The following is a 24,250-nucleotide window of genomic DNA, read 5'->3' on the forward strand; positions in this document are numbered from 1 at the left end:
TACAGCTATGTGAATATTTTTTGAGAAGGGAAAATTTTGCCTGTCCCGATCGTTTTGTCTATCCCCTGTACGTTAAAGCATTTCTCTAAGAATTTTCCTGAATAAAAAAACCTCAATAAGTTTTTCCAGGAATTTTACCAACGTTTCCCGATAAGTGCTAGAAAAACTAATCGTGGGATTTCTTCAAAAATGTCCCTAGGATATCCCAAAAAAAACCAGTACATCCAGAGTACTTCTAGAGATTATTACAAGGCGAATTATTCAGGGATTACCTAAACAAATCTGCCTTCAGTAATGTATTCAAATATATATCTAGATATTTCTTCAGAATTTTAGTAAGTGATTGCTTAAAAAGACATTCCATGAAATTCTTTAAAAATTTCTCTAAAAATCCTTCAAAGATTGCTTCGGAAATCATTCCAAGCGATCCTCTAAAATGTTTTCCATTTTTTTATATTTATTTTTAGAAATTGCTTCTGCGATTCCGTTTGAAATGTTTCCTTTAGAGGTTCTCACAGAAACGAATATTCTTCTAGGTATTTTCTCAGAAGTTCTTCCATAAATTTCACAACAAATTACTGGAAGATTTTTTGAAAGCATCCCTGGAGGTATTTCTAGAGAAATCTCTTTGGAGGAATGTCTGAATGAATCTATTAAAAACTCCTGGCAATACTTTTGTAGATTCTTTGGAATTCCTCAGAATTTTCAAAAGGGATATTGGAACAACAATTCCGGAAGCAATTTTTGCAGTTATCTCTGGAAGAATTCCTGAATGAATTGCTGGGTGAATCACCAGGAGGAATTACTGAATATACTTCTTCGATTCCTATAAAAAACTCATGGTAAAGCTCTTGAGAAACTTTTAAAGTAATTTCTCGGAAAAGTTGCTTGTACAATTTCTTGAGGTATTCATGGAGTAATTCTTAGTGCAATAATTGAAGGGATAATTTGCCAAATGTCTGCAAAAAGTTCAGACATTGATTCCAGGTGAGTTCTTGAAAAACTCCCTAAATAAAATTCCGAAAGATTTCTGCAGGATTTTCTTAAGGAATCCTTGAAAGAACGCCTCCTGTAGATACCTATGGAGGAATCCTTATTAAAAAATGATACAATTTCTGATGAGATTAGTACACAAAATCCCCGAAGTACTAGCTGGAGAAATTTCTGTAGAAAAAATCCTGGGGATACTCTTTAAAAAGTCATTGAAAACAAAAAAAGAATTTCAGATGAAATCTTTGAAAGAATACCTGTAACTGGTGGTAGGTATATATAGCATAATTTGTTGATGAATTTCTTGACAAATGCCATGGAATAGATTTTAGAATAATGCAGATAATTTTGAGAGAATCTTTGAATAAATTTCTGAAGCATAAAGATCTGGATAAACCCCAATGTGGATTGTAACATAAGGCTGAATTTCAAAAGGCTGAATGCACAAAAGGCTGAATACGAAAGGCTGAAATCAAGAAAGTGTAACATAGAGCTGAAATTTCAAAAGAATGATAATTGAAAAGGCTGAAAATACGAAAGTTCGGGTTACGTACAAAAGGCTGAATTACGAAAGGCTGAAATAACAAAAGGCTGAAACACGAAAGGCTGAAATTTCAGAAGGCTGAATGGATCAAAAGGCTGAAATAACATAAGGCTGAAATAGTTATTCGACTAGTTTTCAAACGCACAAGCCTAAAGACTAACCTCAACACTAACAACTCAGACAAACAGATAACTCCTATTGGGCATAATTACATACATCCATTGATTTTACGATCTAATTGAAAATTTTCTTGTTGGTCAATTACCCAGCCGTTGCACTCGCATTGATTTTACTTGAGCTTGACGATTGACCGTCCTACCGTCCCTAGTTCATGGTTGGCCAAACTACGCCATTTTGAGGGAACATTCTTCAGTTACTATGTTCTGAATCGGAAAGTTTTACGACTGGCCATAATGCTATGGATTATTGAACGCTTACATTACTAAGACATTAATTTTCAAAAGAATAGCATATATTTCAAAGAAGGGAAAATCTCTGATGATATTGTTTAAGTACCCGTTGTGATAACAATCTCCAAAACAACATGGCTTGAAAGAATAGCTCGTGTTTAAAGAAGGATAAATTAACTATATGAATATTAACAGTTCCTTTTTGTGTTCGTTGGTATGCATCATTAGTCTTTTCATCAGCTCAGTTTTGAAACTAGGCCCTGGGGGTTACACGTGCGATTTGTGTTCGGACCAAGACCTTTTGATTATGAAAATTTTCTTGACTCCCTTTGGCTTTAAGTATATTCGTACCCGTTACACGATATGCCAAAGCTGAGAAGCAGGCTCGATCTCAGTTCGGGCGTTACTCCAAGAAAAAGAAATAGTGCAATAACTTATACACTACCCGTCATAAATGTGGAATCGCATATTGCAAAACTCATACTGAATATTGCAGCACCCAAAAAAGTTTGGCATCACCACAGACAAACAGACGTAACTCTGAGAGGAAATTCATCAAAAACTTTTGCCCGGTGTCATTTTCATCAGCACACTGCCTCCTGTTGGTAGAACCGCGCGCGACACTGCCAGCCATGATGGATTTCGATATGAAGTTTTGCTGACACGCACACTACTATACAAATTACCTATAATTTTCGTTTGCATCATTCAGCAACGTGTACACTGGCAGACGTCAAAGCGATCGAACACTAGCGCATCTGGTGGAACGATCGCGCAAATCAAATGAAATTTGAATTGATCGTTAAATGCATGTGCCAAGCCGTTTTGAAGAATGTTACGTCTGTTTGTCTGTGGCATCACCCTAAAATGTGATTATTTCAGGTCTTTGAGGCACAAATCATTTATGACCCCCATAATTATCTTTCAAAATGCAACTCATACCCACAACCTAATTGGATCTAGGTTTACTCTATTTTTCCTCCTTATTTTGGGTGATGCCAAACTTTTTGGGTGCTGCAATACTGAGTATTGCAACGATTCCATATTATTGGCGGGTAGTGTACATGCATTTCCGTATTATCAGCCTTTTCAAATTTCAGCCTTTTGTAATTTCAGCCTTATGTTACACTTTCTTGATTTCAGCCTTTCGTATTCAGCCTTTTGTGCATTCAGCCTTTTGAAATTCAGCCTTATGTTACAATCCCGAAAGTTCACATATAAGTTAGAGCACTTCTTGATTTTCTTGTAGTAACGCCCGAACTAAGATCGAGCCTGCTTCTCAGCTTCGGCATATCGTGTAACAGGCACAAAGATATCAATGCCAAAGGGAGTACAGAAAATTTTCATAATGAAAAGTTCTTGGCCCGAACGCGAATCGAACGCGTAATCTCAGAATGGGCCTTAGTTTCGAAACTAAGCTTAGTGAAAAGACTAATGGTGCATATCAACGAACACAAAAAGGAACTGATAATATTCATATCGTTAAATTATTTTTCTTTAAACATGAGCTATTTATTCGAGTCATGTTGTTTTGGAGATTGTTGTCATTACGGCTGCTAATACAATATCATAAGAGATTTTCCCTTCTTTGAAATATATGCTATTCTTTTGAAAAATACTATCTTAGTATTGTAGGAGTTCAATAATCCATAGCATTATGGTCAGTTGTAGAACTCTCCGATTCAGAACATTGTAACTGAAGCATGTTCACCTTAAATGGTTTGTTTTGGCCAACCATGAACCATATATGGGACGGTAGGACGGACAATTGTCAAGCTCAAGCAAAACCAAAGCAAGTGCCACGTCTGGGTAATCGATGAACAAGCAAGTTTTCTTCTTCAGGGTCTGACGGTTTTATTCTCGATTATTATATTTTTAACATTTACTATCTTGAAGTTGTTTGACTCTGTGGTAGTGCGGCTAGTGTCAGCAAGCTCTTAGTCGCATCGTGCCACTGAACGTTGCATGCTAGCCTTTTTCGAGAGCGAGAAAATTCGCTGGAAGCATTAAACGTGTCCGTGTCTTAAAAAAAGTTAATTAACTTGTGAAGTAAAGAAATTTGATCTCAGAATTTCGCCAGAAACTACTTGAGGATTTTTGAAAGAAATTTTTCAAATATTATGAGAAGGAACGCTTGAAGGCATCCTGAAAATTTCCTTACGTAATAAATAGACAGCCCCTTATTGTCGCCCCTAATGTAGGTTCAGCTACTGCCTTTACATTCACTGATGTGCTAAAATGTCCACTCCACATAACTCTTCAGTAATTTCTTGTCGGATTCTTAAAAAAAACAATAATATTTCCTGGGAATTTCTACGGCAATTTCTTGAGAAATATCTCGAGTGAATTTACTGGGGATGTTTTCAGACGCTTATCTACGTGTTTCTCTCAGCATACATTCACCAGAATTATTTTTTCCAAAAAATCGTCAACATAATTCTCCAGAATTTTTTTCAGAGAATCTTGCAAAAATTTTATTAAAGGATTTCTCCCGGAATTTTCCTATAAATTCTTCAATATTTTTTATAGGAATCCCACTAAGCATTTCTCGAGAAGTTTTTGCCGGCATTTCTCCAGGAAGTTCTTAAGAAATTCCTCTTGAGATTTTTTGAAGAATATCCCAGTTTTTGCACATTTCTTCCAGATATTCTTACAAAAGTACTTTCTAAAATTTGGATTTTACTAAAGATTTCTTTAAACTCTTCTTGAGGATTTTTTTTTTCAGAAATTCCTACTAGGATTTCTTTTGAAATTCCTTTTAAGAGATGTTTTTCTCTTTGGACACTTCTTCAGAATCAGCAAGGGATTTCTTCAAAAGTTCTTCCATAAAGTTTTTTTTTTTCAAAAATTTATCTAAATTTCTCTTTATAAATTTCACAGGAATTTTTTTTGAAAGTTCTCCAGGGTTTCTCCAGGTCTTTTTAAGAACTTCTTCCAGAAATTTCACAAAAAAATACTGAAGAGTTCTTTAAGGAATCTCTGAAGCAATTCTTGAAATTTCTTCCAGAAAATGGAAAATTGGACAAAAATTCCTGAAGCAGCTTCTGAAGTTATCTGTGCAGCAATTCGTGAATGAATGCCCCGGATAATACCTAAGAGAAATTCTGAAAAAAAAAACTTAAAGATATTCCCTTAATGCTCTGAAAAGAAATCTTGGGAGACTTCCGGAGGAACTCTGCGATTTAATTCCAATGAGAACTTATTTACTTGAGAAATTTCTTGAGGGACTCCTGGAAAAATCCGTTAAGGCATTTTTGAAGGAATCTCTTTAAAATAACTTGAAGAAATTGCAACAAAGTTTTCTGAAGGAATCCTGCAGAAACAAGAATCATGGAGGAATTATTTGGAGATCACCGAAGAAATTGAAAAAAAAAGTTTTGTACGAATCTTCGGAATAATATCGGGAAGGTCAACGGGGCAAGTTGAGACGGGTGTGGCAAGAAGAAACAGCGAGTTAACATGATGTTATCCAATAATTTTGAACAGCTGGAACGCCATAACACATACTTTTTGATTCAAACAATCTTTTGATGAAAGAAAATTTGTTTAAATGTATTGAAAACTATTTCAAAATTTCCCGTTTTAACTTGCCCCTGTGTACCATGTTCATAAAAAAATCTTGCAAAATTCCTACGCCAAGGAATAGATTCAGAGTAATTTTTGCAGGAGCTGTTGAGAAAATCTATGAAGAAAAACTTCCGAAAGAATCCCCGAAGGAAGTTCTGAATAAATCCAAATCAATGTTTTCATGAGCTATTGAAAAAAGCCCTGAGTTGGTATAGAATTTTTTAGTAGAAATTATGCTTGAAAAAATCCTTGAATAAATACAGATATACCTGAAGGAACCTTTGGAAAAAATAAAGCAATAATTTCTGAAAAGATTTCAGAAAATATTTTAAAATTCTAAAGAAAAACTATAGAGCGATTTTTGAAAGAATCTCCCAATCTTTGTAAAAAAAAATCCTCCTAGAATTGTACTTTTTTGCCTTTCTCGTACACAAAAGTGTACTGAAAGGCTATATGTTCACTCAATGAACGAATTTTCGATAGAAGGCTCGGAGGGTCAAGTCACATATACCAATCAACTCAGTTTGATGAATTGAGGTGATGTCTGTATGTGTGCAGGCCCGTGCACAGAAGTGGCACAAAGGGAGGGGTTTTCCCAATTTCGGCAAAAGGTGGAGCCCGGGCAGAAAAGAATTACAAAACAATTGCAAGTTTTACCGTTCAAAAAGAATTACTGAATGGTAAAATTTGTCATTGATTTGTTTAAAATAAGTGACAAAAGGGCAAAAATGATAACTGACATTGTTCGATAAAATAACTAAACAATATCAAATTTTGACATTACAATGGCAAACCAAGAACAAAAAAATTAAGATAGAGAATTGCAAAATATACCATTATTGAGTTATTAAAAATAGAACAATATCAAAATTAGTTATTCCCTTGTCATCCAAAAGAAGGGTATATTAAGTTGTTTATTCCAATAACAAAATGAAAACTTATAAGTTTTTTGGATGGAAAGTAATTGCAAACAAATATCAAAATTTACCATTAGAATAACCAAAATTCAAATTTTGTCATTATGTTGTTCTTGATAAGTGCCAAAACTGCGAGTTTATCAAACTCGCAAAAGGTCAACAATATCTCACCAATTGCAAAATTTGTTATAATAGCAAAATAAGACATTCAGTAGTTATTCTTCCAAATTTTAAAATGACAAGCGAATGGAATATTTTGATATGATATCATAGTATGCTATTCACATTGTTGGGGAACCGGCGAATTACCTCCTTCGACTGGGTTGGGAAGGCTCTCCAACACTCGGCCGGTGGGTGGTTGATTTGGAGTGGGCGACGTAATCCTTTAACGACCTTTTCGTAGTCGTTTGTCCAGTGGGCACTGGATCTGGGGGCACTATTCTTCCGTAACAAACATTAACCGTTATGTGGCCGGCAAACTTTTTGCTTTTTTCTACACCGTGTGTTTTAAATGGGTGCTGGGTACCCGGGTACCCTGCCGGCCACATAAGGGTTAAACACTCGCGGTACAATAAAACACTATATTTACAAAAACATGAACTACAACGGACTATATTTATTTGTCTTACTGGTTAACATTTATTATCTTAACACTAAACACAGATTACAGAAATTGCCTGAACGGAGGCCCTTAACCGACGCGCCTGCGATCTAATCGGATGGTTGATGTGAACTGTTGCCGAATACATCCTAAAATCATCATTAAACCCGAAACGTAGATTCCCTAGGTGCGAGAATGAGTTCCTACTCTTTACGGGCATCTCCTAATCTCCTACCAACATATTCACCACTGTAAATCTAAATAGGTCCACTCTCTTCCATTCTCCGGGTATCCCAATATCACCTATCAAAACCTCTACGTGCACGAACCGTTGTTTATCACCGAAATCACTTTCGCTTTCTAGCTTGATCTGCTCCTCTTGATGTGTTCATGGCCTAGCCAGCAGTTAATGCATTGTTCACACCGAGCTGAAGTTCGCAGTTAACTCAGAGGGATTTCAGGGTTGTAGTCTGAGAGGGATCGGATGATACTGCTTCCCAACACACATGTTGTTTTAAGCTCTTCATGAAGAACTCATGAATGACAAAATAAGTTATGACAATAAAATTTGTTATTCTTTTGTTTTTGGTTTGCCATTCACCTCTACCCGGGAGGGGCGCCTAGTATATGAAGCGTCACTAATGGGGGGCTTAAGTAGTCTACGTAGTTTATCGACAGCGCCGGTAGTATGGAGAAGATGGCTGAAGTCCAGGAATGGCGACCAGAATTTTCAAGATGGTGGATCCAAACATGCGGCTCAAACTTCAAGATAGTGGCTCTTTTTAAAGAGTTTAAGCACAAAGTTTAACCCGGAATTTTTCCAAGCGTTATTATGGAGTTTTTTCTACGTTTTTCTGTAGTTTTGGTGGCCAAACGCATAAAAACGGTGCAGAATATTTTTTCTGGATATCATAGGTCATCCAAACTATTCTTGAGTTTAGATCCTATAATCTACGGGTGTAACGGTAACTTCTTTCATTATACAAACCTACGATTTGTAATCTATCATGACCAGTAAGTCTTCTGAAAGTTACTGTGGTTGCTTTTATCAACTAAGCTTCATAACAGTAAGGAAGCTCATAATATCCCAAAATATATAACAACGCTTATTGTTCCTCTAACTACTTTAGTAAATACAGTGGATTATGTATCACCACTTAACGTAGTGGTAAAAGCTAGTATCACAAGTGTAGACCTGAAGCTATGATCTCCGTAGTAGTGTTGTTGATTTGGAATATCTCAAAGCTATCTTGGAGTGACTCATGATAGGCCAGGGGGATTACAGAACCCAGTTTAAAGTTCATTGTAAGAATGACTACTGTTACTATCAAAAGCTAAACTTCAGGATAGTTTGGACGACCGTCAATGTCCCAAAGGTTCATAGTAATATATAGTCGACTTCAGGTTGCTCCAGTCACCACGATTGATTATAAAACGTTACTCAGCATGCCAGATATAGCTGTTGTTACGAGTGTAGACCTGAAGTTCTGAACTCAAAGATAGTTTGGCTGATCTTGAACATTTCCATAGTGTCTCTAAACGACATTTGAGATTTCAAGAGCTCCACGAATCCCAGTAGATTATGCTATGCTATTGTTTATGGTGAAAACACATAAAGTTTTTCTTGTAGATTTTAAGCGCTTCATCATAGAATAGTTTGGACGAATCTGAATGTCCCAAAGGTTTATAATATAAAAGAAGACTTGAGATTGCTCCAGTAACCACGGATAAATATGCAACGTTACTCATTATAGCAGATATGGCTGTTGCTGCGAGTGTAGACCTGTAGTCCTGAACTCCATGGTAGTTTATCTGACCTGATATATCCCAGTAGTATCTCTTAATGTCATTTGAGATTTCAAGAGCTTCGTGGACCCCAGCAGATTATGCAATACTATTATTTATGGCGAAAACACATAAAGTTATTCTTGTAGATTTGAAGGACTTCATCATACAACAGTTTGGACGACCCTGAAGGTCTCAAAAGTTTATAATAAGCTAGTAGACTTCAGATTGCCCCAGTAACTGCGGTATAACAGATATTGTTCTTGTTACAAGTGTAGACCTGAAGTTCTGAACTCCAAAGCAGTTTGGCTGACCAATAGTGTCTATAAATGACATAGTAGATGTCAAGAGCTTCACGGATCCCAGTAAGTTATGCAATGCTTTTATTTGTGGCGAAAATTATTCTTGTAGATTTGAAGGACTTCACTATAGGACAGTTTGGAACACCTAGGACATCCCAAAATATAAAACACCATTTGATATTCTTGACGAAGGCTCGATGAATAAATATAACTGAAACCCACATTAAATTTCAGCTTTTAGAACAACTGGTTTGTCAATTATTTCGTTTTTCCGAATTTCATGGCGTTCAGGATGTTCTAGGTTATCAATGAAGTCTCAAATACAAATATTCCCATTTTTCCCTAATAGAGGACTCAATTTGCAGCAACTTTGCCGAAGGCAGTATTCTGTCTTATCGAAGGGGTGAATTTATACAGCCATTTCTATGTTGTGGTCATAGAGAACATCCATAAATTACGTCATGCTTCGAGGGGGGAGGGAAGGGAGGTAGGTTTAGCAAAGTGTGACGATCCATACAAAAAGTGTGACATAGGGGGAAGGGGGGGTTGAAAATGGTCGATTTTTGCTTCACTCATATATGACCCCTCCGGCTCCAAAGGGTTAAGGCTCAAATATCAAAAGCCAGATAAACGATATGATTTCTGGTGCTTTGAAATGGATTTTTGTTAAACGTATGAAAGTGCGATACTCATCAACATGTCACTTGAGTTTTGTTAAAATGGGGTTTCGAAGGCACGAGAAAGGCGTTATCACCACTAGGTGGATTAATTAGGATTTTTTTATTTTTAAGAAGAACTCTAGCGCGAGCTAAATTCTGTCGAGTGGTATTTTCGGTTGAATAATATTATTGACCTAATTTACCAACCAGCATACTGGTTGGTGGACACTCATCTAGGTTTGTTTTCTCTTTTTTGTATGCATAAACTTCAAATCTAAGCTATATTGATTATACAGACCAACTGCTGTACCCTATGTCTACGTTTCGCTTTCGTTTAAATATAGTTCTCATCGCCAAAGCGGTTCACTGTTTCACTTTATCCAAAGAAAGTTTTCCCACACAAAATCAATTCGCTTCTACCCCTCATATCACGTCATTTCCCAAGCCGCCATCACATTCCATCACTCATACTCGTCATCCCACCTAAACCTGAGTTTGTTTGTATCAATAAACCATAAAAATAGGCTTTCTTTGCATGCAGCACTGTGTCGGGTTGCGGTGAATCGAATCCTTGCGTTACGCTCTATTACTGCAAACCGGTAAATCACCCAGTCGAGTGGGACCTTGGCGGCCAGCTCGGACCTGTTCCAGAGCCGTTCCGACCGGGATCGGAACGGTTAGTTTAAATTTTGTGTGTGAAAAGATTCCTCCATTTTTGAACCGACCTGAAAAGTGTGTTTCGTCGTGTGGTTGTTGTTTGGAAAAGTGCGCGCTCCGGGAAAAATAAAACCGAGAAGGAAACTCGCGTGAAACACGCGCTTTTTCGTTCCGATTTGGGAGTTTTGCGCCGAGAAGTTCGTAGATTTTCATGCAATGATAGCGGAAATATTGTTTCTCGTTGGTTTAGCTCAAAACTGGCTCATGGCGGAACTTGCCGTTCGCTCATTCAAATGTTGTTGTTAATTAAAAAGTTTTACGATTCATCGTTGAAAAACATCGCCCGGTCCAAGGTAAGTAACGAGACCGAGCTGAAAACATTTTCATAAATCATAGTTCTCCAACAAAACTTTAGTAATTAAGGTGACGGTTGGTTTCCAATGAAGGTCTTCAGCTTGGCGGTGTCGAATGGTGTCAATTTCTTAATGCGCCTTGGGATATGCAATTCATTGTCACTGTGGTGAAGGCGAGGCAAATTGTAGATCGCTCCACTACTGCTTGTTGTAGCGTGACAATGTGGTGAGAGTGAGTTGAACCGCGCGGTGTATCGGAATGGCGAAGTCACGTTAGCTTACTGGTGTGAAAGCATCGTGGAGTTATGGAGTGTTTGTTGCAGGGGGTTTGTTTGTATGAACAACGGATGCCGCAGGGTGAAACAACCAATAATGAACCTGTGTCGGAAGACGATAAGTCGTATCAGCAAAGAGTCTAAAACGCAGTTGAACATCGCATTTTGGGCTGCAGTATAACTGGATATTAGAAGGCGAAACAGAAGGAATTTCCGAAGAGTTCCATGGAAAGTAATAAAAGGGGGTTTCAGGGGCATTTCATGAGAGGGCATATGAGGGGCCTCTAGAGAAGTTTGAGAGGTGATTTCCGAAGAACTCCAGGCGGATGTTTCAAAGGGTTACGGGAGATATGAGAGTCATTCAGAGAATATCAGGGGCTTCCAGGAGACTTTCAGGGAAGTTGAAGGTTTGTTCAGGAAAGCGACAGGGCCGCACCTGAACAACCCCTGAGATCCTCTAAAACACTCATGAAACAGCCTAGAGCCCTCTGAGACCCTCGAAAACTAGAGGAATTCCTTAAGGACAAGGTATTTGGAGTACATAGCTCAAAATTTCTGGAGCCCCGTTTTTAGAACCGTTGAACGGATTTGGATGAAAATGCATCACGCTAATTGTTCAGTGGTTGTCAACAGCGTGATGTATTTTAATCCAAATCCGTTCAACGGTTCTAAAAAACGGTACTCTAGAAATTTTGAGCTATGTACTCCAAATACCTTGTCCTTAAGTCAGGAGGGGTCCCCCTTGGAAATCTTATTCGTAATTCATCATTTTGAGGATGGTCACAAATAAATAGGGGAGATCGGGACATAATGGACACCCGGGGCGAAACTATTTTTGCCGCAACCGTTGACTTTTATGCTAAGCTTTTAATGCATAAGTATAAAGGAACAAGTCGTCGTTCTATTTTTCAAAAGTACCATTCATATGCCTCCATAATACCCTAAATATCAATGAAATTGAAATATGTTTTTCATATGGTGAAATTCTTATAATTTCAACGCAGCAGCAAATAAGGTATTACGAGTGTTTTAGTGTGTCCACCACAAAAACAAGTGAATTCCCGGGTAGAGCGAAATGGCAAATGAAGGGCAAATTTTACCATTAAAATAGAATGTTTGAATGGCAAAATTTGCTATTAGTTTGTTTGAAATAAGAGTTAAAATAACAAAAATAATAACTGAATTTCTATGGCATAACAACTAAAGAATAACTGATTTTGCCATTGTAAAAACAAAATAATAGCAAAACGAATGTTAAAATAATAACATATTTTAATATGATGGTAAATTATGTTATTGTTTTGATATTGTGGCGGGATAGTATGATAGTAACATTTGTTATTATTATGTTATTATATTATTTAGTAATAACTCGTCAATTACAAGTTTTACAATGATAGCATATTTTGTAATTTATGTGTCATTCTGAGCTATTCAAAAAGAACTAAAGAATTGCAAATTTAGATATGATGACAAAATATGTTATTCTTTAGTTATTGGTTTGTTATTCACCTCTACCCGGGTTGCTACCTTATCTACATGTATACGTAGATTTAGCGATGGATAATAGAGTGGGTCATCGGAACCGTTTTCTCAGATCAAAGCTGTTTTGGTTCCGTTTCGGGTCCTAAGTATCTGTGCAAAATTTGAGCACGATCGGTTGCGTCTACACTTTGCGCATTGCAATTGAATTTTGTATGGGAAAACATACTTTTTTGCATTTTTGTCATAAGTTGAAAAAGTTTATCTGAAACTTTTCAACCAATATTGTAAAATGGTAGCCTAGGATGTTCTGAAAAACTTTGTTGAAGACCGCAAAGCGATCCGATGTTTGTTTATTTACGCCAATGGAAAATAGTTATAACCAACGATTCCCATGCCAGTCTTCAGGTTTTAACATGTAAAGGAATAACAATAACAACAAAATCATGCTGTTTCGCCAAGCAATGCCAATGCTATAACTTTTTTCCTAAGCATCAGATCACTTCATGAACTTCGACAATGTTTTTCAGGACACCCTAGACTATGTTTTTCACTTTATCGGTTACATGGTTTTAGACAAATTCGAGCTTGTTATGAGAGAAATGCAAAAAAGTGTGTGTTTTTCATGTAAAATCCCATACAAACTTCAAACGCGATGCGTAAAACGTAGACCACTAAACTGATCGTGCCCAAATTTTGCACACTTATTTGGGTCCTGAAATGGGATCAAAAAAACTTTGATCTGATTGTGATTAGAATTTACTCAAAATAGAAATTTCAATATTGTAGTCGATTTGGGGCGAACTGAACACTGGCAATTACGAATGGATGTACGCGCATTGCATACTGTTAGACATTTAAGAGTGTTTGGAAAAAATCAATTGGATTATTTTAGCCTAAAGTTTATTTAATTAACTTTGATGTTTTGTAAACTCGTCTAAGATGGAGTATTTTACCTGTGGTATCGATCTCCGTGGGCAAGTTACTTAATTGATCGATGTAATCAAAGAATTAGCATAAAATATGCAAGGGTGTCCATTTCGCCCCGTACCTTCTCTGCTAGCCCAAAAAAAAACACACGATTTACAATTCATTATTTCTTCACAATATTCTACCTGCCGTAAATGATTGAAATACGTAGGAATCATACTAAAGTTGTAAGCCAACTGATAATATGTTAAAAAAAGACACTACACCGTCTTCAACCAGAGGTTGCACAGACTGAACAATCACTAACATTAGGCAACGGACAACACGGAACACCCAGTGGACCAGTGAAGAATTTTTCGTTTGACGAAAAGTTTCCTCCGACTGGAGCGGGAATCGAACCCTCACTCCGTAGCACTCACAATACGCCTAAACGACTGACGCCGCTAACCGCACGACCACGAAGCCCACAAGGTTAAGGTTTTCTCTGTTATACAGGCTTAACGTTAACGTACTCATTTGCTTAGGGTGTCCATTATGACTTTAATTCCCCTTAACCAATATTTTTTTAAATTTTAAAGTGAAATTAAAGTCCTACAGAAAATTTATTACCAAATCCGATGAGTTAAGCGGATTTGCTCATTGTTTGGGTATTTTTTCATCAAATACATTAATTATTTATCAACTCTACTCGCCCATTGATAAGTCAACGAGCACTGTGACAAAAGAAGAAAATGAGATTTGTTCCGTTCTAGAGTATTCTCAGAATTCAGGAACACTTCGGATTATGGCTCTTGAGTACATATTCGACGAGAAAGGCACTATCACCACTAGGTGGATTAATCTGGGTTTTTCACATCAGTGTTAATAAATTTTAGTGCTGATATCCAAAGATATTCCACTTCTGTTCTCAAGTTATCTCTAATCAGATATATTGGAGCCTATTTAGCTTGACGGAAGAACACATTTAGTAATTTTTGTGTGGTATTGTAAATTTGACTTATTTTTCTCTATATGGGTGAACATTTCAACCCAGTGTAACTTAATTCACCGTGAGAAATAATTACATTTTATAACGTCGTATTAAGTATCAATATATTGTTGATGAACGTTAAAAAATTCATTCAATTCGGTTCACTGGTTTCCGCGATATGACATTTCAAACATTTATTATCTCAATAATTGTGTTTTACCCGAACGGTTCTTACTTCGCGAAAAATTATTCAATCGAGCCCAAATTTGTACCAAAGATGCACATATAATAGGTTGACAAACAGTCAAAATTTGAGATTTTTTGATGCACTCTATGAAAAGTTACAGCATGTTGAATTTTTTTGTTAGAGAAAAAAAGTTGCCTATCCCAAACATTTTGGCCATCCCCTGTATATCAAGGTCGTTCAGAGGATTCCAGGGGTTTCAAGGAGTTTGAAAATTTTCCAAAGAAGCCACAGGACCGTACCTGAAAAACCCCTGAGATCCTATGACACACTTATGAACCCACATGAAGCCCTCTGAGAACCTCGAAAACTAGAGGAATTTCTTAACGTATCTCTGAAGGACTTCCTAGACGAATACCCGAAGGAGCCCTTGATTAAGGTCCTGGAAGAATGTCTGGAGAAATTCTTGGTACATGCCTGGAAGCTTAAGCTTGAGAGCTTGATTGACTATCCGTAGATACTACTCCAGTATCAGTCCTGAAGGAATTCTAAGAAGAGTTCGTGGATCAACTCCTTGAGGAATCCCTGTTGCAGTTCCTGAAGGACTCCCCACAGGAGTTCCTGAAGAAACCCCAGGAGTACTACCGATAGCGATTTCTAGAGGCATTCCTAAGGTAATTCCTAAACAGTACTGGGAAGTACTGTAGTACTGGAAGTACTGTAAAGAATTCCAAGAGGAATTCCTGAAGGGATTCTAAAATGTGTTCCTGGGGGAATCCTTAGAGGAATTTTCAGAATAATCCTTGGAGTTGTTCTTGGAAGACATACAGAAGAAATTCTGGGTGAATCCCTGGATTTATTTTTAGCTAACCTCTGGTAAAATTTCCTGTATAAGTTTCTGGAAGATATTCCTGCTGAAATATTTCGAATTGTTCCAGATTGAATTCTTGGAGCAATTTCTAGGGGAATTCCTGAAGAAATCTCAGAAAAAAACACTTGCCGAAAAACCTTAAAGAATTTCTGTTGACATTCCTTTGGGAATCCCTGGAGAAATTCCTGGAGGAAAAACATTGGAACAATCACTGGAGAAACCTCTATAGATATCCCAGGATATATTCCCGGAGGAATGTTTGGTGAAACCCATAGAGGAATTCTTGAAACATTATCTGGCATTCCATGATGAAATCACTGAAGAAAGCTATGGAAGCATTCCTGGTGGAATTCGTCGATGCATATTTGCAGAAGTATCTGTAAAAACTGAAGGAATCGTAGGATGAATTCTTGAAGCATTTTTTGGAACAAACCCTGGAACCATCACTATCGGAACCTGCAAGATGCCCATGTAAGAATTCACGAAGAAGAAACTCCTGGAAACGTCCCTTGTGGAATTTCTGAAAGAATCATTGACGAAGTTCCTGAATAAATGCCCAAAGGAATTTCTCAAGGTGTCCTTTAAAGAATCCGTAAAGAAATCCCAGGTATTTTGCTAATAGCATGACGATTGTTTGAATTGAATACTAGTGAAAATTCGTGTAGCAGTAGCACATAACTGCACTCTATAGCAGCGTATGGTTCTACAAAGTCCTTCTTTTTCCCTACTGGAACCGGTTCCGGCATATTTGGAAAATTTGACATGCTGTTTTTGTTATCCCTGAATAAGCATCACAAAATTTAGTCATTCAACAATGCTTGGTATTTGGTGAAATGCTATGATAAAATTAGTGGTTCTCTTGGAGAATACTTGGCGAAATTTCCCTTTGGTTCTCGAGTTAAAAAGGTTTGATAATTTTGGATAAAAATCTTAATTATTAGAATAGTTAAACGCCCCCCCCCCCTGACCCCCTTCCCGAGCAGAAGAAAATAACAAGAGAATAACATATCATGGTATTTATCTTAAATACTACCATACCTTGACATGTCCTTCATTAGGTGGTAATAAGAGGCAAAATAACAAAAACGAATACCAAAATTTTGTATTAATAACACCTAGAAAATAACACGTCTTATTATTTCAATAATGAATGCAGACCTAAAATTTCAAGTGCTGTATTCGTTATCCCAAAGTTATTGAATAACAAATTTTCTTGTTATTAAATGTTCCATTTGTTCGATGATTTCATAATGTAATAGCAAATCTTGTGCTTCGGTCATTTTCACTACTAAACCAACAAATACTACATCAATACCAAATTCTGCTCAAATACCTCCAACTGTTATTGTGATGTTCTCATAACATTTCGTAGAATAACGCAGCAATAACAATTTTAGGTATTAGAGCACATGCTGCTCTTCGCATGGTATTTGTAAGGTATGCCCTTCTGCTCGGGTTTGGTTACGCCCGTGCAGATATGCCTCCTGGGATTCTATCGAAAATTTTACTGGAGATATCTCCAGGGATCTCTTTGTAAAATCCTTCAAACTTGAAACTTCAAAGACTCTTTCAGTAGTCCAAACATCCAAGGAGTAATTTTGGCACAAACCAATTTAGAAATTATTCTATGTTTTTTTTTTTCTAAAATTCTATAATTCTTCAAAAATTCATTAGGTCATGGAATACATTTTTTTCTTGAGTAGTTGCTATTCTTTTGTTCTGAGGAAAGCCCTATGCACTCAGTATATAAAAAAAACAATCTAAAGAATATTTATCAATATTTAATTGTAATGGATTCAACATGGTAATTAAATCAATTCTTCATGCAAGAAAACTATGATGGAATTATAATAGGGGGATTCACTTAACAGCGTAAACTGATTAAACTGATTAAACGGCGCGATCACCAAGCAATATTTGATTATTTCATTCGCAAAATCATGAAACATTTCAAATAAGCAGAAAATCATGGCTTACGCAGCAATTTAATCTGTTTAGTGTGTACCCCTAATGTAATAATTTAGATCACTCATGTTGTGCCTGTACTTTTTACTTACTCTTTCAGACACTTTTTCTAACAATTTAAAGCTCAATTAGATGCAGCTTAAAAATGTTTTTTTTTATTTATGAAAAATAACTTTCATTTTTATTTTTATTTTTATTTATTTTATTTGTTTACTCCATTGTTTAAAAACCATCGCTCGGGTTTAGAATAATCTACCACAAAATGTTCTTATGACACAATACTAAAGCATTTCCATGCGGGTGTACCAGTCCAGGGGCGCCACAATTAGGAAATCATGAGTAACCTGTTAACTGCACCTGATCCTCTTCCGAGCTTATAGTTCTAACAACGGACCCCGAAGCTTAGATATCGTCGAACTCATAATAAACGATCCCAATCAAGCTGGAAAAGGAACAACAGTCACACATCATTATCATCGTGCTCACCACACGGTGTCAAAATTTATTATCGAACATTCATGTACCTCCGATTTTTCTTCATAGAATGTTAGAATTTCGGCTGTAATGTATAAATGCAAAATTTGAAAATATTCTATCGGGGTAAATTTGAGTTAGATGAGTTTTTGGGTATTTTCCATACTAAAAATCAATAATTACTTTTTTTTTTTATCTAGTTCATTTATTTGGGGCTCAATCGCGTATAACGCTTTACGGAGCCGAAGATCTTTCTTTGTACTTAATAGTATACACTATACATAGTAATAACTTTTTAATGATATCTGTTAGTAATGGGTGGAAGCCAGGGTACTCGTGGCAGCTCGAGGTTAGAAGGTCACATTTTGAAGGATGGACAGGGTAAGGATTGGGCCAAAGGTTTCACTGCTGCTCATCCGGGGGTAAATCGCATCTTGCTAGCGAATTCGGTGCCTTGCGGTGTTGGTACCAACTTGTTGTGGGACTTGGTCTTCCGGATGGCCAGGAGTAGCTTGGTAACACAAAGAAGACAAAACAGAGAAAAAAAAAACTGGAGAAGAAAACACAAGCGAATTAAACTTTTATACCAGCAGAGCGAAGAAAGTCGGAAATACATCCCATATATGTGACATCGCGGGTCCCCAACACATCTCTCACAAGAACAAAGGGTTGTCTACCTCGGGCCTCAAGGGTATCCAATAGTAGCGCTCTGGAGGCGTCATTATCCGGGCATTGCCAAACTACGTGGTCGATGTCATCATAACCGGAACCGCACTTAGTACAAACATTGCTCAACGCGAGGTTAATCCTGTGTAAATGCGCGTCTAGCGAGTAATGGTTGGACATAAGTCTTGACATCACGCGAATGAAATTGCGACTTACATCCAGACCATACCACCACACTCGCAAAGAAACATTAGGAATAATGGAATGTAACCACCGTCCCAGCTGGCCATCTCGCCAATCATTTTGCCAACTTTGAAGAGAACTCTGGCGAACAAAATGGAAAAATTCATCATGTGAAATTCTTCTATCATAGATCTCACCTTCCTGTGCGCCCACCTTTGCGAGAGAGTCCGCCTTCTCATTGCCATAAATTGAGCAATGTGAGGGGACCCATACAAAGGTAATCTTGTATGATCTTTCGACCAGTGCACCCATCTGCTCCCTTATTTTTGTAAGAAAGTAAGATGAATGCTTTACAGGTTTCATCGACCGGAGTGCCTCAATCGAACTAAGGCTATCCGAGAAGATGAAGAAATGGTCTACGGGCATGTTGGAAATCACCCCCAAAGCGAAATTGATTGCTGCCAGCTCAGCAACATAAACCGAACAAGGTTCCTGAAGTTTGCGGAAGGCGGTGAAATTTTCATTGAAGACACCGAAACCAGTGGATCCATTTATGCGAGACCCATCAGTGAAGAATCTCTTACAGGAATTGACATTTTGGTACTTTTCGTTAAAAATGCGAGGAATAGATAGACATCGAAGTTGATCTGGTATTCCATGAATAGCTTGTTTCATGGACAGATCGTATTTAACAGAGGAACTGTCATTAGTGAAGTGTACACGAGGAGGATTATAACTTGGTAGGCTTATGTCAGATGACATGTAGAACAGATAGATTCTCATGAATTTTGATTGAGTGTTCAGACTGAGCATTTCTTCGAAGTTTTCAATGACAAGTGTGTTGCTCACTCCACACTTGATAAGTAACCTTAGCGAGAGCTCCCAGAATCGGTTCTGGAGAGGTTTCACCCCTGCCATGACCTCTAGGCTCGCATTATGCGTTGAGTGCATACAACCGAGAGCAATACGCAAACAACGGTATTGAATTCGTTCCAACTTTATTAGGTGGCAGTTTGCTGCTGAGTGGAAGCAGAAAGAGCCATACTCGAAAACATGGAACAAAGTCGTTTTGTAAAGTTTTATGAGGTCTTCCGGGTGAGCACCCCACCATGTTCCGGTAATTGTGCGTAGAAAATTGATCCTTTGTTGACATTTTTGCACCAAATACTTGATTTGGGTACCCCAAGTGCCTTTTGAATCAAACCAGACCCCAAGGTATTTCGAAGTCAAAGACTGGTCGATTTCTATTCCCAAAAGATTGAGTTTCAGTTGGGCTGGGTTCCGCTTTCTAGAAAACACAACCAATTGAGTTTTTTGCGGAGCAAACTCGATCCCCAAATCTCTTGCCCAGATTGACAGATTATTTAGAGAATTTTGCAATGGTCTTTGCAACATTTCTGCATGTGGGCCTTTTAGAGAAACCACAGCATCATCTGCAAGTTGTCTTAGCGTGCATTGTCCTTCCAAGCAACTATCAATGTCTTTCACGTAAAAATTATAAAGCAAGGGACTTAAACATGAGCCTTGGGGTAGGCCCATGTAACTAATTCTGGAAGTTGTCAGTTGTCCGAGATTGAAGCTCATATGTTTTTCTGACAACAAATTATACAAGAAATTATTTAAAATTCCTGGAAGTCCACTATTGTGCAGTTTTTCTGACAATATTCCTATGGAAACTGAATCAAAGGCGCCCTTAATATCCAAGAAAACTGAAGCCAGTTGCTCCTTTTCCGCAAAGGCCAGTTGAATATCTGTTGAAAGCAACGCTAGACAATCGTTTGTTCCTTTGCCCTTGCGAAACCCGAACTGTGTATTTGAAAGCAAATCATTCGATTCAACCCAATGGTCGAGTCGTGATAGGATCATTTTTTCTAACAATTTCCTTAAACATGATAACATAGCAATTGGGCGGTATGAATTATGATCAGACGCTGGTTTACCAGGCTTTTGAATAGCTATTACTTTGACCTGTCTCCATTCTGGCGGAACAATGTTATTCTCCATCAATGAGTTGAACAGGTCCAGTAATCGTCTTTTCGCGATATCTGGGAGATTTTTGAGAAGATTGAACTTGATCATATCGCGTCCCGGAGCGGAATTGTTTGATGAAAGAAGAGCCATAGAAAATTCCAGCATAGTGAAGGGTCTGTCCAGAGAACCGTCTCCTGAGGATGTTTCCCAAGAAATCGGTTGTGCTGGGACTGAGTCTGGGCAGACCTTTTTCGCGAAGCTAAATATCCAACGGTTGGAGTATTCGTCACTCTCATTAGAAGAAGAGCGGTTTCGCATGTTGCGAGCCACTCTCCAAAGCGTTGTCATTGAAGTTTCTCTAGAGAGGCCCTCAATGAAGTGTCGCCAATAACTACGCTTCTTCGCTTTCAGCAGGTTCTTCAGCTGTCTTTCGAGCTTAGCATACTCTTGAAAAAGATCTGAAGTACCATGCCTACGAAAAGCTTTGAAAGCATCAGATTTTTTAAGATACAACTGGGTGCAATCATCATCCCAGCCTAGTGTGGCGGGTCTTCTTTTGAAAGTTGCACTTGGAACTCGTCGTTTTTGTGATTCTAATGCACTCTTGTATATCAGTTCTGACAGGAATCGATATTCATCCAAAGGTGGGAGGGGGTTGAATGATTCGATGCCAAAAGATACCGCTTCTGCATATTTTTGCCAATCGATATTCCTTGTGAGGTCAAAAGGAACCTGAATTGGTTGGTCTGACCTTTCAATATTATGCTTTATGGTGGTTATAATGGGCAAGTGATCACTACCATGAGGATCCTCGATTACCTTCCACAAGCAATCGAATGATAGTGAACTTGACCCCAGTGATAGGTCGAGACGACTTTCTTTGCCGTCAGATGCAATACGTGTCACTTCACCTGTATTTAAAATGTTCAAATTGAAATCGTCGCACAAATCATAGAAAATGGCCGCTCTATTATCGTCACATGGTTCGCCCCACCCTGTACCATGTGCGTTCATATCACCCAGAATTAAAACTGGATGTGATAGTGCAGCAACCGCATTCCAAAGATGACGGCGGTTAATTGAAATTCTTGGAGGAATGTAAACGGAAGCTACGCAAAGTTCTGTACCCTTTACGTTTATTTGGCAAGCGACGATTTCTACGCCAGGATGAGTCACGATTGGAATTCTATAAAATGAGTAAGTCTTTTTGATCCCCAAAAGAACCCCTCCATAATGGTCATCTCGATCCTGGCGTATAATGTTAAAATCGTGGAAGTTGAGTTCATCTTCAGAAGAAAGCCATGTTTCACAAAGGGCAAATATATCACAGTCAGAGTTATGAATCAAAAACTTAAACAGGTCTAATTTAGGTTTTAGACTATGACAGTTCCACTGTAGCACAGTGATCATATCTTGTACCTCACTTGATGAATTATCCATCGAAAGATATGATCGCAGCAAGGAGGGGCCATGATTGTGTCAGATTCCGAAGATATTCTTCTACTGTAGGTATAAACATATCAATAATGCCTCTAAATGTTTCTGGAAGGCTGAGGGCATTATATAAGCGATCCACGAGAACCCTAAAAGTAAACAGTCCTCGCTTGGGTCTAGGAGGCTTGCTTGAAGTGCGAGGAGCTTTGGTAGCTTTTTTCTTGCTACCTTGTCGAATATTTGTCTTTGAAGTGTATTTAACAGGCGGAGACGGGGATGACAGATTCTTGCTACAACATGGATCTGAAGCTAAAGGAACCTGATTATTCGGAGTTTTTAAGTTTACCCCGCCTCCTTTGACATTAGGCAAACTTTTGAGGGAAGACTTCAAAAAGACCTTTCGGCGCAATCCCGGGGAAGATGATGACTTCCTTTTTCCAGGTGTGTGTACCTCCGAAAGAGATCCACCCTCATCAGTTTCGCCATCGTCCTGATCATCGGAAGACAACTCCTGATAGGGATTTTCAACTGGGACAGCTGATTCAGACACGGAATCTGGTGTTTTAAAAGATTTCACCATCTCCGCATATGTCTGTTTGGAGCGCCTTATGATAGAGCGACTCTCATTTCGAATGCGTCTTTTGTAAGCCGGGCAAATCTGCAAGTCATGTGGATCTCCACCACAGTAGCTACATTTTTCCGCTTCCTGTGTGCAAGAGTCCTCCAAATGAGCTTGGTTGCATTTGCCACAACGGGGCTTGTTGTCGCAAAAGCTATCACTGTGACCAAACTGCTTGCATTTGGTACAATTAAAAACCTTCGGCCTAAAAAGATGCACTGGGTAAAAACCACCATCGATTACAACAAATTCCGGGAGGACGGAACCTGGAAAAGTCACTCGAAAAAACGCTGAAGGCGAGTACACCTTTTTATTTCCTTCCATGGAAGCCTTAGATAAGCGTTTACAGTCTAGGATAGCCACATCAGGAATTGACCTATTTTTGAATCGACCAAAGCCGGTCTTGATGTCCTCACATGTCAGCATTTCGTCGAGGATCTTCCCCTCCACCTCCACTTCTCGTGCTGGCACATAGACCACGTATTCAACAGTAAACGCTTCGTGTTGAGCAATTTCATTTGCTGCTTTGTAGCTAGGTGCGGTAACACGCAGCTTGGATGCTTTCACTTGGTGAATAACGGTCCCAGGATACTTACGCGTCAGCTCTCGAGAAATCGAAAGCATATTCAATGGTTTACATTTGCGCCGGAAATAGACAACCCAAGGCCCAGGCGAAGATGGCTGATAAAACCGCGTACGAGCAATGATATCATTGGGAGGCGTTTCGCCTCCATTGGATTCATCCATGCACAGGAGAAGAATTAATACAAAATTGGTTTATATTTTAACACACTCTGTGTGGAACGTTAGCTAATAAGAAGAAAAAAAAAAAAAACCGGCAAAAAAAAATTCACAAGAAAAAATATAAATATAAAGAGAAAAAAATTTTACAATTGCTCACTCTGGCCTCAGCCCACTGTTGAGCCTCAGCCCACTGTAGAGCCTCAGCCTACTGTTATTGCAAAGTGGACAAACAACTAACACGTGATGACGTGATGAGCGGAGGAATGGGACAACACAAAACGAGATCGAATATCGATTATACTTATCGAGTGTATAGATAGCTGTTTGTTGGTGATGCCTCGGATGCACAGACAAAACGCTGCTGCTGCTTTTGTATCACCCGTCACACTCGTCACCGCCGCCGCCGCGCGCCGCCGTTGTTGTCGGGCCCGCTATTGATGGCGTGGGTAATTAAATTTCCGTTGCACAGTGCACTATTCCAATGCCTGCTTCCTTCCCGCGATCGCGGATCGCCCAAGACAATCGTCTTCGTCCTCGGTAGGATAAATAACTCGCGATATAAAAAACCACTAGGTGGGCAAAAAAACTCCACCGGCTACAAAGCGATTGACTGCGATTCAGACACGGTACACACGACCGGCTGCTTCAAACGATCGGTAAGGAATCCAATAATTACTATTTTAGCCCAAAACACGTC

The 24,250-nt window shown here is 38.4% G+C and overlaps 1 protein-coding gene across 4 annotated transcripts in view; it reads left to right on the plus strand.

The window, feature by feature from the left end:
- Window positions 1–10,246: 10,246 nt before the first annotated feature.
- The window catches only part of LOC109421984 (calaxin), a 53,787-nt gene continuing 39,783 nt past the window's right edge, over window positions 10,247–24,250 (plus strand). For 2 of the 4 annotated variants that reach the window (XR_003892745.2, XM_062844903.1), the window contains exon 1: window positions 10,247–10,785. The gene's annotated coding sequence lies outside the window, so the exon portion shown is untranslated. The remainder of the gene's footprint in view (window positions 10,786–24,250) is intronic. The other 2 variants (XM_062844904.1, XM_019696617.3) reach the window with 2 other exon arrangements.

The sequence above is a fragment of the Aedes albopictus genome, chromosome 1, assembly GCF_035046485.1.
Source record: "Aedes albopictus strain Foshan chromosome 1, AalbF5, whole genome shotgun sequence".
NCBI lineage: Eukaryota > Metazoa > Arthropoda > Insecta > Diptera > Culicidae > Aedes > Aedes albopictus.